A 16882-nucleotide genomic window follows, 5' to 3' on the forward strand; every position below is an offset into this window, starting at 1 on the left:
ATCTCACTACGATGTAAGTCTCATACACAAAATGAAGATTATGATAAAAAAGGATATAAAATGAGAAATTTTTCAATTTAAATGTAAAATAGCAGTAAAATGAAAAATAAATGTAAAATTACATCACAGTTATGTATGAAAACTACATAAATTCATTAAAAAATAGTTATTTTATCTGGTTGTAAAGAGTGTTTTCCGCCAAAAAACGTATTAACGTGTATAATTCTGACACAACGCTATAACACAATTTGCCACTTCCGCCTAGGTATAATAGCAAATTAAAAACACAAATCAAATCAAACTGTTGATGCAACGAAAGTAAACAAACGCGAAGAACTAACACTGTCACCCACATGACGTCATGCGTATGTGGCATAACTTTCTCCCTGCACTGCGCATAGCTCTTGGGCCCCCCCCTGGGTGATGGCGGCGTGTTCTGCTGCGGTTGAAGAGAGCACTGCATATGGAAGACGCAAGTCGGCATACAGAAGGAAGTTTTTGTGAAGGTTTCGTGTGTTGCTAATGGTACCCTTACAAGTGTTGGATTATCCAATGAAGTGAGTCATCATATTTGCTGACGAAATGAAATGTATTGTGTATTATACCCCAGCATCTGTTACACGGATTAGCTATAAAAATTAATCGACGCACTGAACGGTAAGTTTTAATTTTGTTTAAGCTCTAACTCTCTGCCTGATTTGATCTCAAATGGTTACTAGAGTGTTAGAAAATAACTATGATTTTGAATTCGCAATCCATTATTTGTTATTGTATTTTAAGTCTGAATTTTATATTTAGTCTAAATTGTCTAATACTTATTACAGCGTATAAAGAAATCTGTCCATGATATACGCGTGCAAACATATATTTATTAATTTTTGTGTTACCCAAGAATCTTCTCTTTTTACTGAAAATTCAGAATTAAATTTCAAGAATTTAAATATGTTTAACTTTGTAAAAAACAACCATATAAACTGAACATGCTATTTAACGATAAGCATGTTATTTAACGTTCCTAATAAATTATGGAACTAATTATTGTAATTTGGTCTGCGTAAAGTAAAAATAATTTTTCCCCTTTCTCATTTTCCACTTCATAATTTGAAAATAGAAGAGCATGGGAAAGGGGAACATACATACACACACACACACACACACACACATATATATATATACACATGTATATGTATGCATACAAACATACATACATGCATACTGTTAATACATCCGAATTAACTACATCTTATAAATTCGAACAGTTCTTTTTATGTCGCTTTACTTTAAAAGAAACCTGATTGAATTTCACTTAAAAATTGGTAAATTATATGATGGTTTCTGAAAATGTGAGAGATACTATTTTTATTTAATAAGTGATTAATATTTGATTTCATTTGATAGCTATAATTATAATTCTTTGACGTAGTAAATCAAGCAATGATTGTTTATGATTTTTTAATTACGGATGCAGTCAGTTATTCCTTCCATACTTGTTGGAAAAGTTTGTAGGATTTTTTTCACGTAAATTTTGATGTACATCAGATGTTGCAAGCAAAAGTAAAATTGTATAATTCCCATATTTTTTTAGTTAATAAGACTATTAGCATAATTTCTTGCATCATGCCAAAAAAAATCCTTGTTTATGCTTTTTATAGCATATTTTAAAATTTGTATCTCAAAAATCAAATTTTAGGATGCAGCCTGCATTCTGAGCTGTTTTATATCAAATTTCCAATTTTTCTTTGATTTTAAGACATATTTATAATGCATTTATATTTCTAATTAAATTAACAAAATATGTTTCAAATTATGAAATGCATGAATATGTATTTTGTATTCACATTATGAATTTGTATTAGTTATGAAAGAAATTTAAGGTTTATTTTTATTTTTTCTACTTCAGGAAAATTATTAGAACAAAATTGATAAATTACTACATTAATATAAGCTTCCCTTATGAAATTTACATATTTTAAATACATTGATTCCTTTTATAATTAAGATATAATGCATATGCCTAAGATGGCAAGCAGCAGTTTTTAGATGATTTTAATCTTCTTTGGTGATTATTACCTTAGTCAAGATAGTTATCAATATTTTTCAGTAGATTTTTTGATGGAAATAAATTTATCTTATTTACAAAATGCAATCCGTTAGGAGACCAAAAATATTTGCTTTGAAATCATAATATCCTTGTGTTTATTATAATTTGTGGTTGTCTGTATTTGAAAGACTAAAATATATCACAGAATATTTTTTGGGCTTTTTAAATGCAGGACTTTTAAATGAATGGAATAACATTTTTGTTTGTTATTTGTAAAATCTGAAGCTTAATAAATTTTTAAATGTAACATGTGAAAACAACAGGTGGTTATAAGTAATGCAAATGGTGAAGTTATGGAAAGGTAGGATTCTATTTTTGTAGAATTAGTTAAATTTTTTGGCCTGAATCTTATTCTTGATTTCAATATTCATTGCAGTGAATTACAAATCATTATAACAGAATATTATCCATTTACTGGTACACTAACATGTTAACTTTTGCTCTGTCTGAAAGAAAACATGCATTTTATTATTTAATATAAAACAAAAATCAATTTAAAAAGTATGATTTTTCCTCCCTTGTGTTTATGTCTATGTATATTACAATAATTTGTAACAACTATATATCTATTTTACTGTTTAAAATAAGGTAGTAAATTTCTTACTAAAAAAAGTCCAGGTAAAATAATAAATTGCAACATGAAGATTTCAGGTTCAATGCTAGAAAAAAATTATGATAAAAAGGTATTTCTTTGTTAAAAAGGTTACCTTTGGCGACATTTGAAATTTGCACGTTATATATCAGTTTAAATCTGCTTATTTCTTTGACTAACCATGGTGGCGAGTTTAACAAGGAAGTATGTGTTAAAACTTCAAAATATAAAAAATGTGTTTAAAAATTTGAAAAGTATAAAATTCATAAAATTATAAAGAATTTACTGTTTTTGGTATTATTCGATATGTGAATTACTACATTCAAAAGTCGTTACTTCGGATACCCATAATCCGGACCTCAAAGCTAAAAACTTTCTGTGCATGTACCGCGTTGACACATGCGCATAGGTGTTTACGCGTGCGCGTAAGACCTTTACAACAGTGCATATGCGTGTGTGCAAGCTCAGAATACGTTTTCGTGTGCGCGTTTTATGTATAACGGACGGTATAAGCTAAAATTATCTAATTAAAGTCAAAAGTCATTAATCCGGACTCGTTGGGACTTCGGCGATTCCGGATTATCGATTTTTCCGGATTATAGATCATCAGTTTAAATCTGGTAAGATGGCATGCAGAAATTACAAAATTAAAAATATAAAACCGTAATTTATGAAATAAAGAACAATTATGATCTAAAGGGTATCAAAATTTACAAAAAAGCTTAATATTTATTTGTTTACATTATTAAACATTTCTTTCAACGCGCGCATGCATATAGCATACATTACGCATAGTCGAAATTAGAAAATTGCAACCAGAAAACTATTTGATGTGTACTCGTGATATTTATAATGGCGAGGAATTTGATTTAAATCATATCAAAGACGGAATACATCGAGATGAAATACTACATTTAGTAAGGAATTATAAGCTGAGTGAAATAAAAACATCTGCCCTGAAGATAAGGATAGTGCTGACAGATTAACTTCCAGTTCATTGTGCGCTGCGATGTCGTCCCCCGCAGAGCAGCGTGAAATTGATAAACAGATTTCGGAATGGTTAAGAAACAAAGGATATACCTTTATCCATTTTTTGCAGCAATTCCACTTTTTGTTTAATGGACTTCGAAACATACTTTCGCTTTGCACATCTTTTACATATTAGTAAATATATATCGGAAATTCTATTTGACATAATGGAAAGTTCAAGCTTACTTTTATAAAATTGCTGTAACAGTCTGTGAAAAATAATAAGCCGGATCCAGTTCGAAGATTAAGGAACAACGCAATCTGCAACATTAACTGAATTAGATAATTTTAGCTTAGCTTATACCGTCCGTTATACATTAAACTCGCATGCGTAAACGTATTATGCGCATGCGCACACGCAAATTCGCAGCCGTAAAGGTCTTACGTGACGCATGCGCAGAAAGTTTGTAGCTTTGAGGTCCGGATTATGGGTGTCCGAATTAACGACTTTTGACTGTATCTATTTCAGTTAATGTTGATGATTGCGTTGTTCCTTAATCTTCGAATTGGATCCGGCTTATTATTTTTTGCAGACTGTAAGAGCAATTTTATAAAAGTAAACTTGAACTTTCGATTATGTCAAATAGAATTTCCGATGCTGGAGCTCGCAAAGGATCTACAAAACGAAAGTATGTTTCAATGTCCATCAAACAAAAAGTGGAATTGCTGCAAAAATGAAGAAGGTGACAGAGAGGTTAGTGAAAACGAAAAAATTTCGATTGACAAGTTAGTCGGTATTCTCAGCACAGCAATTACGAGACTTGAACAGCAGAACTTTGTAACTGAACAAGAAATTATGTCTGTTTATAGAATTAAAGAGAAAGTATTATCACATAAAATGAAGCAACTTAAACAAATAAATATTAAGCTTTTTTTCTGTAAATTTTGATACCCTTTAGATCATAATTGTTCTTTATTTCATAAATTATGGTTTCATATTTTTAATTTTATAATTTCTGCATAACATCTTACGAGATTGAAACTGATGATCTATAATCCGGAAAAATCGATAATCCGGAATCGCCAAAGTCCCGACGAGTCCGGATTAATGACTTTTGACTGTATTAAGTAATTGAAAAAGTTTTATGTGAAGAAGTTACAGTAGATCTACTAGTTTAAGAATTTGACTCCCAGAAGTTAAAGATATAGAACGTGAAGTCTTATGCTTAAAATAAGCTGTTCAAAATAGAAAGCCGGATGGTAGATATTATTGCATCATAATTATGTGCTATCATGCAAGTTCGATAGTATTATTGCATCGTAAATTAATACAGTTTGGAGACTTGTGCACTCACTTATTTAACAAAAAGATAATTTTTAACGACAGAACTGAGCATTTATTTCTGCAGACTATTGCTCATGAGGCTTGCAAAAAATTTTCCTTATTTCGTTAATGTGACAATTGAACATTTTGCCAAGAATTATCATCAAAATAGTACTATTAAAATCAATTTTCAGGCCTTTAATTTTTTTTTTTGTGATTAATATATGTTGTATTTTCTCTACCTCAATTATTTCTTTGAGTAGCATATGCTTTTGAATCTGCTTATGAAGAACTGTAATTAAACGATCATTCATTAGCTAAATTTGTATAATTAATTATTCTAGTCTCTATTTTTATAAAGTTCCATTCATAAAGATAATATTTAGATTATTCAAGAAGGTGAGAAAATAAAATTTTTTAATAATAAGGTAATACAGTAAATTAAAAAAAATACTCATGACCAGATAAAGACAATTATGTTTAATTAATTATTCTAGTAGATAAAGACAATTATATTTCTCGAGGCTTTTAGCCCCCTGAGTAAGCAAAAAAATTATCTGAAGCTGCAAAGTTTCTCTAGTGTTAGGTGCTTCTAGAAAAGTATAAAGAGTAGAGTAGACTTTAAGGTACCCCTTGTATTATGGCGAAGTTTTTGTTTGATTTTGATGCTAAAGCAAAGTTTAAAGTTTGAAAATATTAAACATTCAGCAGTAGTAGCAATAAAAGCTCCCTGAGATATGTTGTGCAGACATTGAAGACAATAAAAAATTTTGAACTTAACCAATTTATTAACAATATAATAAATAATAAAAACACAGAAAATAAATTTCAACAACATCAGAGTCTTAGGAAAATTATAATATAACCATCATTCATCAAATAATATTTTTACCTGGTCTCCAAAACACTGGCATTCAATACAAATAAAATGTCCTAAACAGTAATTAAGCGGCCTCAAAATGAAGTTGGCTACACTTTCAATAAGTCCATAATCAATGGTTGAGAACACCTGAAAAATTTAAATGAAGTTCTTGAAAGCACTTAAAACCGGCCTAACTTCGTTTGCACGAGGAATCGCCGCTCACGTGTTTTAAATGCCGCCTTTATTGAAGAACATGGATGGCGCCCACGGCAGTCACTCACATGGTAGCCTCTGGAACCAAGGAATTTATTCCTGAACAATAATCTTGTGGACATGAACCAAGGAACTTCATTCCGGAACAACCATCCCGCGGACAGGCACCAAGGAACTTTATTTAGGAACAGCCATCCCGCAAACCGGAACCAAGGAACTTTAATCACCGGACTGCATGTATCCTTCTGAAGGGGCTGGAAACCGCTCACTCATCAAGTGCCAGGAAGGCAGGAACTAGAAGGGTTGAGCCAGAGCGATGCGAGATACTTATAGCAGAAGTAGGAATGACGTCATCTCACGGCAACCAATCAGCTATCGGCACGAATCGGCTTTCCAGATGACGTAACATCACGTTTCGTTTTTACATCTCAATTAGGTTGAAACAGTCTGTTCTCAATGCAAACAGTGGCAGCAAGAAAAAGAAGTAGAAGTAACTACTATATTACATTAAAATAAGAACTAAACTAAATAAACATTTCAAGGAGGAGAGATGATGCAGTAAAAGGTTTACAATAAGCTATATTTTCTAACAAATGCGCCCACATCATCATTTCAAAACTTGATAATTATTAATATATTTCCAATATTTCTCATTGTACGCGTAAGCTGGTGACTACCCACGTGACAGGCTCCTGCCAATCATCTCCCTTACTCCACCATCGCCTTAATTAAAAACTTAAGTACTAATAATTAGGGCAATTTACCAACAGAGACGGTTAAAGTAGCGGTTGGCTACTAATTGCCGCCTAGCCATTGACTCGATTTCGATTTCCACATCATCATCTCCGACCTGAAATAAAAACTGAATGCCAGTATCTTTACAAAATTCAAAACAAGAATAAATAAATATCACAATTTCATTCAGAAATTTTTAAGAAAATTTTCCTTTGGGAACATCTTATCCCATTATTCAAAAATTTACCATAACAAGAAAGTCCAGTATGTTACAAAACAATACAAAGACATATGTATGATCACACACTCAATACTTTTACCCAGTGCCCTGGTCACTCATACAACATTCTACACTATACAGTTTTACATTTACCTAATATCCATCACATATGACTTATAACATATTTTCAAATTAACAAACTCTTAATTTAAATACACACAAAAACAAATTTCATAAGAAAATTGTTCCACAAAATCTTATCAGGTTATGCTTAGTCAGCGGTTTTGTCATGGGATCAGCCAGATTATCTTTACTTGGAACATATTTTAAATCAAAAATTTCCCTTTTCAATAAATCACGAATGAAAAATAGTTTCACATCTATATGTTTTGTCCTTGAGTTTTCAATGGGTGATATTGTAAAACATATAGCAGCCATGTTATCAGCAAACAATATTGGTTTTGAAACATAGTTACTTGCAATTTTAAACTGAATGCATTCATCCAAAATATTTCTAAACCAAATTCTTTTGCTGATTCAGTCATGGAGATAAATTCAGCCTCCATAGTAGACAAACTCACTCCCCTTTCTTTAAATGTACGCCAAGATACAGGTGATTCTCACAACAAAGCTATTTGTCCACCAATAGACACCATATCATCCCTGCTTGTAGCAAAATCCGAATCTGAATATATATTGAGCTTCAGTTCCTTGCATACCAGTTTAAGTTTGTGCTGTCTGGTATTGGAAACGTACCCTAAAAGTTTAAGTAATCCTTCCCAGTGAAACTTACCAGGATTGCTTTGGAACTGAGAAAATATATTAACAGCATAAGCTATATCCGGACGAGTACGAAAGTTTAAGTAATCCTTCCCAGTGAAACTTACCAGGATTGCTTTGGAACTGAGAAAATATATTAACAGCATAAGCTATATCCGGACGAGTACGATTGCAAAGAAACGAGAGACATCCCAAAACATTTCTATAAGGATAATTCATCATTTCAGTAGTTTCTTCTTGTGTACTGGGACTTTGAGTACTTCACACCTTTAACTATTGGAAGGGAAGTAATTTGTATTTTAAAAAACTTAAATCGATCAACTATGTCTTCTATATATAATTGCTGATGAATTAAAACACTATTGTTCTCATATTCAAACTCCACACCCAGAAGCTTTCTTGTTTTACCTAAAATTTTTAAATCGAAATGTGAACTCAGGACTTTTAATATTCTTTTAGCCTGACACAATTGCACAATTGATAGACACAATTGCACCACTCAAACTTGATAAACCCTATGTTACATAGTGTTCTATCCAACTCGTAGTACCATAATCGCCCACTCTTATGCAAACCATACAAGGCTCTATCTAAACGACACACGAAAGTTTCTTTATCTCGCTCTACAAAACTCTGAGGTTGGGACATATAAATTTCCTCTGATAAAGGAGCGTAGAGATAGGCACTTTTTACATCGCATTGTATATTTGCCCATCCAAGGTGTGCAACTAAAAGGGAGAAAAAGAGCCTTATTACTGAAAAGTTGACTACAGGCGAGTAGGTTTCATCATAGGTATCGTATTTAATTTGCCGATAACCCTGAGCCACTAAACGAGCTTTAAAACGAACAATGTTTCCAAATTCGTCACGTTTAATGTTGAAAATCCATCTGCAACCTAGTGGAGTTTTGTCTTTAGGAAGTGGAACAAGATGCCATAACTTATGCTTTCGCATGTTGGTCATTTCCTCTTCCATTGCCTCTATCCATTTAAGCTTTTCTATGGATTTCATTGCCTGGTTATAAGTGTTTGGAATTGAAACATCTAGTCAGCTATCTCGAGTATATGACGTTGAAGGAGTACCAGTTGGGTCGATTTCACCACTATAAGTATTACTTCCCTTGAAATCAAACAAGGTAGGATCATACTGAATATTATGTTCAGTGCAATACCTTTCTGCATCATTTGGTGATCGTAGTCTTTGATTAGACCCCCTCTCAAAATAATACACATCCGTACGAGTGCCGTCTGGCCTTGGAACAGGCTTACGAAGCCAAGTTACTTGTCTCAATGTAGATTGGGTGTCAGTGCCAATTGTAGAAGAAGGTACATTGGTATCGGTTCTTTCCTCTATTTCAGGAAAATAGCCAACTGGAGTATCAGTGGATTGGAACTCTACCCTTTCTTCAGATTCCAAATCAGGAAGGGTGCCCAGTGCAGCTCCACTGCCACTTTTCTGCATTCCGATTGACTCTTTAAAAGTAGCATTTGGGGTTTCTACTACCTTTTGCTCATTTTCCAACCAAATCTTGTACCCTTTTGTTCGTACACTGTACCCAATCAATCGGCCCTTCGTTGCCTTTGGATCAAGTTTAGAATTTCTTTCAGCCTTTGGAATTCCCACATAGGCAATCTTTCTAAATGCCTTAAGATGACGTACTGATGGTTTCCGCTTAGTGTATAATTCAAATGGGGTTCTATCTTGGCCCTTATGACAAATTCTGTTAAATGAATATGCAAAATACATTACTGCATCTGACCAAAATTCAGAACTCATTCCACTATCGTGTAAGATTGCACGTACATTGTTGAGAGCTGTCTGATTAAATCTCTCACAAACTCCATTCTGTTCTGGAGTATATACATCTGTAAATTCGTGCTTTACACCATTTTTATTACAATATGACCTGAATTGATCATTATCATATTCTCGCCCATTGTCAGTCCTAATGTATTTCAACCTAAGGTTCAAAGATCTTTCCGCACGTGCTATATGCCTTTCAAATACTTCAAACACCTGACTTTTCTCCACAATGGGGTACACAACCAAGTAACGAGAATATTCGTCAATAAAGGAAACAAAATAACGTTCACCATTCCTACCTGGAATGTTAATAGGTCCCCATACATCAGAGAAAGCCCTTTCAAGCGGTCTCTTTACTTGAATACCTTCTAAGGGTCTATAGGAGATTCGTCTTTGCTTATTGATTTGGCAATGTTCACAAAACAAATTAGGTGAGTCCTTTAACACAGGAAGACCTCGAACTGAATGTCTCTTATTAGTCCTGACAATAGCACCATAATTTATATGACCAAACCGACCATGCCATAATTCACTATTGTTATGCTGAACTGTGGATGCCTCAAATTTTACAGATTTGCCCCCCTTTTTGACTATTTTCGGGAATACATGATAGTTACTTCCTATCAACTTAGCCTTGTACAAAATTGAATTTTCATCATCAGTAACTTTAATTTGCCCATTTTTACCATAAAATGTTGCTTCATTGATATCTACTCTAGGTCCAGATATTAAATTTCGTCTCAGTTCAGGCGAGTATAACACATCTTTAAGCAAAATAACCGTATCCCCAAATTTCATTTTAACAGTACCCTTCCCATGAATTGGAAAAGTTACCCCATCAATAGCTACTAGCATATTCTCATTTTTCACGGGAGAAAAAGTATCGAACAATTCACGATTTTTACAAAAATGATGAGATGCAGCCGTATCAAAAATCCAACTATCATCATTTTCCTCCAAATTGTTAACATTAGCTTGAGCTATAAAATGGGACTGAGCATGGGAATTATTTTTACCTTTACTCAACTTAGGTTTATTTTTACACTTAGAAGATGTTTTATTACTACTAGATACAGCTGAGGAAACAGAAGAAGCAGGTGAGGGTGATCTGGAAAAATTACCTCTCATTCTACAGTATTTTTGAATATGACCTGGACGGCCACATTTATAACACTTGAGCCCTTTAATCTGCTTAAATTTGGGTTCACAGTGAGTACTTTGAACTTCTATAGTCTTATTGGAGTTTTCCCTATCTATCTCTCTTAAGTTAAGATGCGTTTCCTCTGCTAGTATTTCAAGTTCAACATTTTTAAAAATGAACTTTTCATCTGGTCACCTCAAAACATTCTGAACTACTTGATCAAATTTATATGGAAGGAACCTAAGAAACTGGAAACATATATATACGTCTCTTACAGCCTGATTAATATCAGCTAACTGTTCAGTTACGCGTTTTAATCTAGAAGAAAAGAAACTAATACTTTCATTTGGCTTAATTTTACAATTTAAGAATTCTGAAAACAGGGACATATGTCTAGACCGATAATCTGGCTGGAAGTATTTGACAAGCGTATTCCATGCCACTACCGGGTCATCAATTTCACATATCAAGTTTCTATATTCAGGGCTTACATTCATATAAATTAACGATAATGCCAATCGACTTCTATTTTGATAGTCGGCTATAATTTCTTTTGTAATACCCTTAGCATCATTTAAATCAGGACATTTTTCAATACCTTTAACCAAAAGCCAAGCATTTTTTTCATTCAAGACAAACTTCATATCTTTGGACCATGTAAAGTAATTACATGCCTCAAGTTTAGCAATATTATGCATGACACTAACAGTAGCCATATTTGAATTTTAACAAAAAACCGCCCCCCAATCTCTTCAGTCCTAAATTAACTTTAAATTTCAAAAGTCTGCACTAAAAATAACTCAGGGGCTGGGCCCATAACCAAAATGATGCTAAAGCAAAGTTTAAAGTTTGAAAAAATTAAACATTCAGCAGTAGTAGCAATAAAAGCTCCCTGAGATATGTTGTGCAGACATTGAAGACAATAAAAAATTTTGAACTTAACCAATTTATTAACAATATAATAAATAATAAAAACACAGAAAATAAATTTCAACAATATCAGAGTGTTAGGAAAAATATAATGTAACCACCATTCATCAAATAATATTTTTACCTGGTCTCCAAAACACTGGCATTCAATACAAATAAAATGTCCTAAACAGTAATTAAGCGGCCTCAAAATGAAGTTGGCTACACTTTCAATAAGTCCATAATCAATGGTTGAGAAAACACCTGAAAATTTTAAATGAAGTTCTTGAAAGCACTTAAAACCGGCCTAACTCCGTTTGCACGAGGAATCGCCGCTCACGTGTTTTAAATGCCGCCTTTAGTGAAGAACATGGATGCCACCCACGGCAGTCACTCACATGGTAGCCTCTGGAACCAAGGAATTTATTCCTGAACAATAATCTTGTGGACATGAACCAAGCAACTCAATTCCAGAACAACCATCCCGCGGACAGGCACCAAGGAACTTTATTCAGGAACAGCCATCCCGCAAACCGGAACCAAGGAACTTTAATCACCGGACTGCATGTATCCTTCTGAAGGGGCTGGAAACCGCTCACTCAAGTGCCAGGAAAGCAGGAACTAGAAGGGTTGAGCTTTGATACTTTGATACAGAAGTATTTATACAGGGGGTCTACTGCATTCGCAGTACTTCCCTGTAAACCTGATGTAATTCCACAAAGGGCATGGTGATGAGAATACCAGAATAAATCCCATGGAGGGAGCTGTGAGCGGGAGGAAACAGAAGAAAATAACTGCAGTGAGGTGTGTCGCCCTCTGGTGGCGGTGATGGGGGCTAAAAGAAATTCACAGTCCGGAGGTAGAAAGCCGGGATCATGGGCTGGCGATTTAGGAGGCAGCGCTGGTTGATAGAAGCGAGACACTTTGAGATGGTCAGGCTGATCACGTGAGGTGGTCACCCTATCGGAAAATGACCCTAGTCGATGCTGCTTAAGTTGTGTGCAAATTTAACATATTAATGGTGTGGGCAGTGAAGGGCCTATTGTAGTAATCATCCTCTATAATTTCGTAATTTAAAATATTAGAAAAGTCCGCTATGCTATTTTGATTTGCTTTTCTGTAGAAATTTTCGTTGAGCTTATTGATGTAGGTTTTCACATAGTCAATTTTTAAGTCTCGGTGCAGGTTTTTATTTCTGATATAATACGGAGCTCCTGTGATGATTCTGAGAAACTTGTTCTGGATAATTTGCAGCTTTTTGAAATCGTTTTTAGTCAATTTTTAAGTCTCGGTGCAGGTTTTTATTTCTGATATAATACGGAGCTCCTGTGATGATTCTGAGAAACTTGTTCTGGATAATTTGCAGCTTTTTGAAATCGTTTTGTTTGGCATTTGCCCAGACTGGAGATGCATATGTCATAATGGGTCTTATGATTGCCGTGTATATTCTTCTCTTCCTATTTAGGCTAAGACCTGAAGATTCAGCTAGGAGGTGAAAAAGCTTGCACATGATACCGAAGATTTTCCCCCTGGTAATATTTATGTGCGTTGACCAGGTGAAAGTTCGATTGAAAGTAATTCCGAGATATTTAGCTTGAGTTACAAGCGGGATTGGTGTGCCAAATAGGGTAACAGTAGTGGAGATATTATCCTGTTTCTTGTAGCGCCGGATGAGTAGAATTTGGGATTTGTCCGCATTTATGTTCACTCTCCATTTCTTGCACCATTCCTCTACCTGATTCATTTTATTTTGGAGTTGGACGAGAGCGTTGTTAGGCTTTCTGGACTTTTGTATAAGTGCGGTGTCATCCGCGTAACAGGATAGTTGAAAGTTGCAATCTTCTGGGAAGGTAGGGAAATCATAAACGTAGATAATGGGTCCTAGGATACTACCCTGGGCGACCCCTCCCAGGATAGGATATGGATTAGTAAGATAATCTCCTTGTCTAACTGAGAAAGTACGATTTTCGAGGAATGACTTCAGGATGAGGACGAGTTCTCTCGGGATATGCAGTTGTTATGAGCTTAAAGATGATGCCTTCATGCCTGACGCGGTCAAAAGCTTTGGCCACGTCTAGCATGAGGAAAGCAATACTTTGTTTATTTCTGAGTGCCGATCCTATGAATTCTGAGATACGAACCAGTTGATGGGTGGTAGAGAGTCCTTTCCTGAATCCATGTTGTTCTTTTGGGATGAAGTCAAGGTGATTTTGCAGTCGGTTGTAAATAATTCGCTCAAAAATCTTTCCCAGCGTAGACAGGAGACTAATAAGCCGGTAGCTAGTAAGTTTATCAGGTGGTTTTTTGGGTTTTGGAATTAGGAAGATCGAGGCGTGTTTCCAAACATTCGGAAAATAAGAGTTCGTGAGGCAGGCGTTGTAGACGGATGTTAATTTGCAGATGACACCGTGTGGGAGCTGCTTTAGGAGTTTATTTGAGATTTGATCAGGTCCGGGCGCTTTTCTATTATTTGAATTCTTGATAATATTTTTAACTTCACCTGGGGTAGTGAGTTTGATAGCGGTTTGTTCCCATGGCGCGTTAAGCAAGTTTTTGACGTGGTCAGTAATGGCGGCAATGCTGGTTTGGTCTGCAGGGAAGTCTTTGGGTGTGAATTGCTGATTCAGGTGGTCAGCAAAAGCTGTTGCTTTTTCCTCATTGGTGTAGGCAATGTCAGATTGCGTTCTGATAGGAGGAGTGTTGATCGCAGGGTTTTTTCGTTTACGGATGTACTTCCAGAATGAGCCGTCTTCAAGATTTAAGTTTTCTATTTTTAAATTCCAAGATTCGTTTCGATGCTGCTGGATACTAGATTTAATTTTTCTGGTGAGTCTATTAATAAGTGGTTTTAAGGTAGGATCCCGGGTGTGATTGTAAAGTTTTCGGGTTCTGTTCCGTTGCTTGATTAATTCACGGATGTGCATGGGTAGGGCGCCGTAATGATAGGAATGCATCTTTTCTGTAGTTGCTAGTGCAAGGAAATCCTGGAGAGAGTTCGTAAAGATTTTTGCTGCTTTCTCGATATCAGTAGTGGTTTTTAGAGGACCCAGGTTTATGGGAGATGTATTTGCGAGGTTGTGAAGTAATTTCCAGTCCACAATTTTCTTTTTCTTTGTATCTTCCGGCTTATTGTATCCCAATCTTGCCATTACGGGGACATGATCTGAGGACAGCTCTTGAGTTACTTCTATTGCAAGGGGGATGTTAAAATTTGTGAGGAAAAAATCGAGAATATCAGGTCTTTTGCGAGGAGTATTTGGGCGGTATGTAGACTCTTCGGGTGTGTATAGGAAGATGGGATAATTTTCTACATAGTCTCTGATGGTATGACCATTTGCGTTGCTGTGATTGCAGCCCCAGTCCACATGTTTTGAATTTAAGTCTCCTCCAATGATTGTGGGAACTGAGTCTTGTAGGTAATAATGTAAATCACACGCTGATATTCTGTTATCCGGTGGGTTGTAGAGTGCACAAATTTTAGTATGTCCGATTTTGGGTAGAACCACATTAACACTGACGATTTCGAATGCTTTTGTATTATCCGCAGATAATAAACCAGAGCAAAGAGTTCTTTTCACACTGATGGCGACACCTCCACCATGGTGTCTAATTCTGTTCTTCTTCTATCTGCATCGATAGGTGTTATAATTTGCAATATTGATGTTGTGCTTCGAGTTTGCATGCGTTTCTGTGACAAGGCAGATATCCACTTCATGTCTAATTAAAAAGTCCTGGAATTCAGGTATTTTTTGTGTGATGTTCTGCGCATTCCACAGAGTAATCGTAATCGGAGAAAAACTTTGATGAGAATTAGTCATGACTAGAAGGGTTGAGCCAGAGCGATGCGAGATACTTATAGCAGAAGTAGGAATGACGTCATCTCACGGCAACCAATCAGCTATCGGCACGAATCGGCTTTCCAGATGACGTAACATCACGTTTCGTTTTTACATCTCAATTAGGTTGAAACAGTCCGTTCTCAATGCAAACAGTGGCAGCAAGAAAAAGAAGTAGAAGTAACTACTATATTACATTAAAATAAGAACTAAACTAAATAAACATTTCAAGGAGGAGAGATGATGCAGTAAAAGGTTTACAATAAGCTATATTTTCTAACAGATTTATCACCAAGTTGTTGTTTCATTTATGGTAGCCTGAGTAGTTGAATGTTATGGAAACCCTATTGTGACATAATCGAGTGCATGATTCTGGGAAATTTTGAATCATGGGATGTTTTGTAAGGGTTTTTGTGGTGTGTGTTAAAATCGTTTAGATGGATTTGAATGGGTTTGTAGGAAGAAAGGTTCAGATGGTCACTGTGTGAAGAGTTCAATCAGAAAGAGTACCTGGTTTGAAAAAGTCATTTGAATGTGATTTATATTTTGATTTTGCTAATGTTTGGAATATGATAACAGGTAGTTTGGCGACATTTTGGTAAGGCGATAAAGGTTACTAGCTAGGACTTCAGCAAGTCAAGAGTGTGCGCAATGCCATTTATGTGCAATTCTGGGATTTTTTTTTAAGTGAAAATAAGGTCGACGTGTACATGGATACCGTGTATGTGCAGTTCTTAAAAGCGCGGCAAGCAGTTTGCGATTCTGCACTTTCTCCCAATTTCGCACCTAATCTTTGTCATGATTAAGCACTTTTGTTCCATAAAAGTTCTAGCATAAGCGTAATTCGGCTAGCAGATTGTTGGAAAAAAATGTTGAGTTAAAAAAAAAAATGCCTTTACTTCGTGAAAACAAAATGGCGTCCAAACAAAAACTAGCAGGTTGCTGTAGCAGGTTTGTTTTCCAAATTTTCGCCAAAAAATCGCCAAGCTACCATAATCCAAAGATTAACCTTTGATTTTTGCGTGGCTCTGGGTGTACGAAGCAAACTCGAAAATCATGGTAAGTGAATATTTGCTTTTGGTAGTGCTTAAATGTATAACATGTTTTTCCTTTTTTATGTTATTTTATTGTTTGGTTTAAAATGTATTTTATTGAGATTATCTATTTTTTGTTTGCCTATATTGTAGAATTTGGTGCTCCTTTGACTTTTTAAGTGAAAATATATCGATGTGTACATGGACAGTGTAAAGGGAGTGTGCAATGCAAGTTTGTGCAATTCTGGGATTTTTTTTTAAAGTGAAAATAGGTCGACGTGTACATGGATAAAGTTAAAAGAGTGCGCAATGCCATTTTTGTGCAATTCGGGGATTTTTTTAAAGTGAGAATAGGTCGACGTG

The 16882-nt window shown here is 35.0% G+C and overlaps 1 protein-coding gene across 4 annotated transcripts in view; it reads left to right on the top strand.

The window, feature by feature from the left end:
- Positions 1 to 411: 411 nt before the first annotated feature.
- Positions 412 to 16882, top strand: part of LOC118186759 (uncharacterized protein CG43867-like) — a 285190-nt gene continuing 268719 nt past the window's right edge. For all 4 annotated transcript variants that reach the window (XM_085818919.1, XM_085818917.1, XM_085818921.1 and 1 more), the window contains exon 1: positions 412 to 657. The gene's annotated coding sequence lies outside the window, so the exon portion shown is untranslated. The remainder of the gene's footprint in view (positions 658 to 16882) is intronic.

Source organism: Stegodyphus dumicola, chromosome 6 (assembly GCF_044657685.1).
Source record: "Stegodyphus dumicola isolate Sdum_Otavi_A_Nest chromosome 6, ASM4465768v1".
NCBI lineage: Eukaryota > Metazoa > Arthropoda > Arachnida > Araneae > Eresidae > Stegodyphus > Stegodyphus dumicola.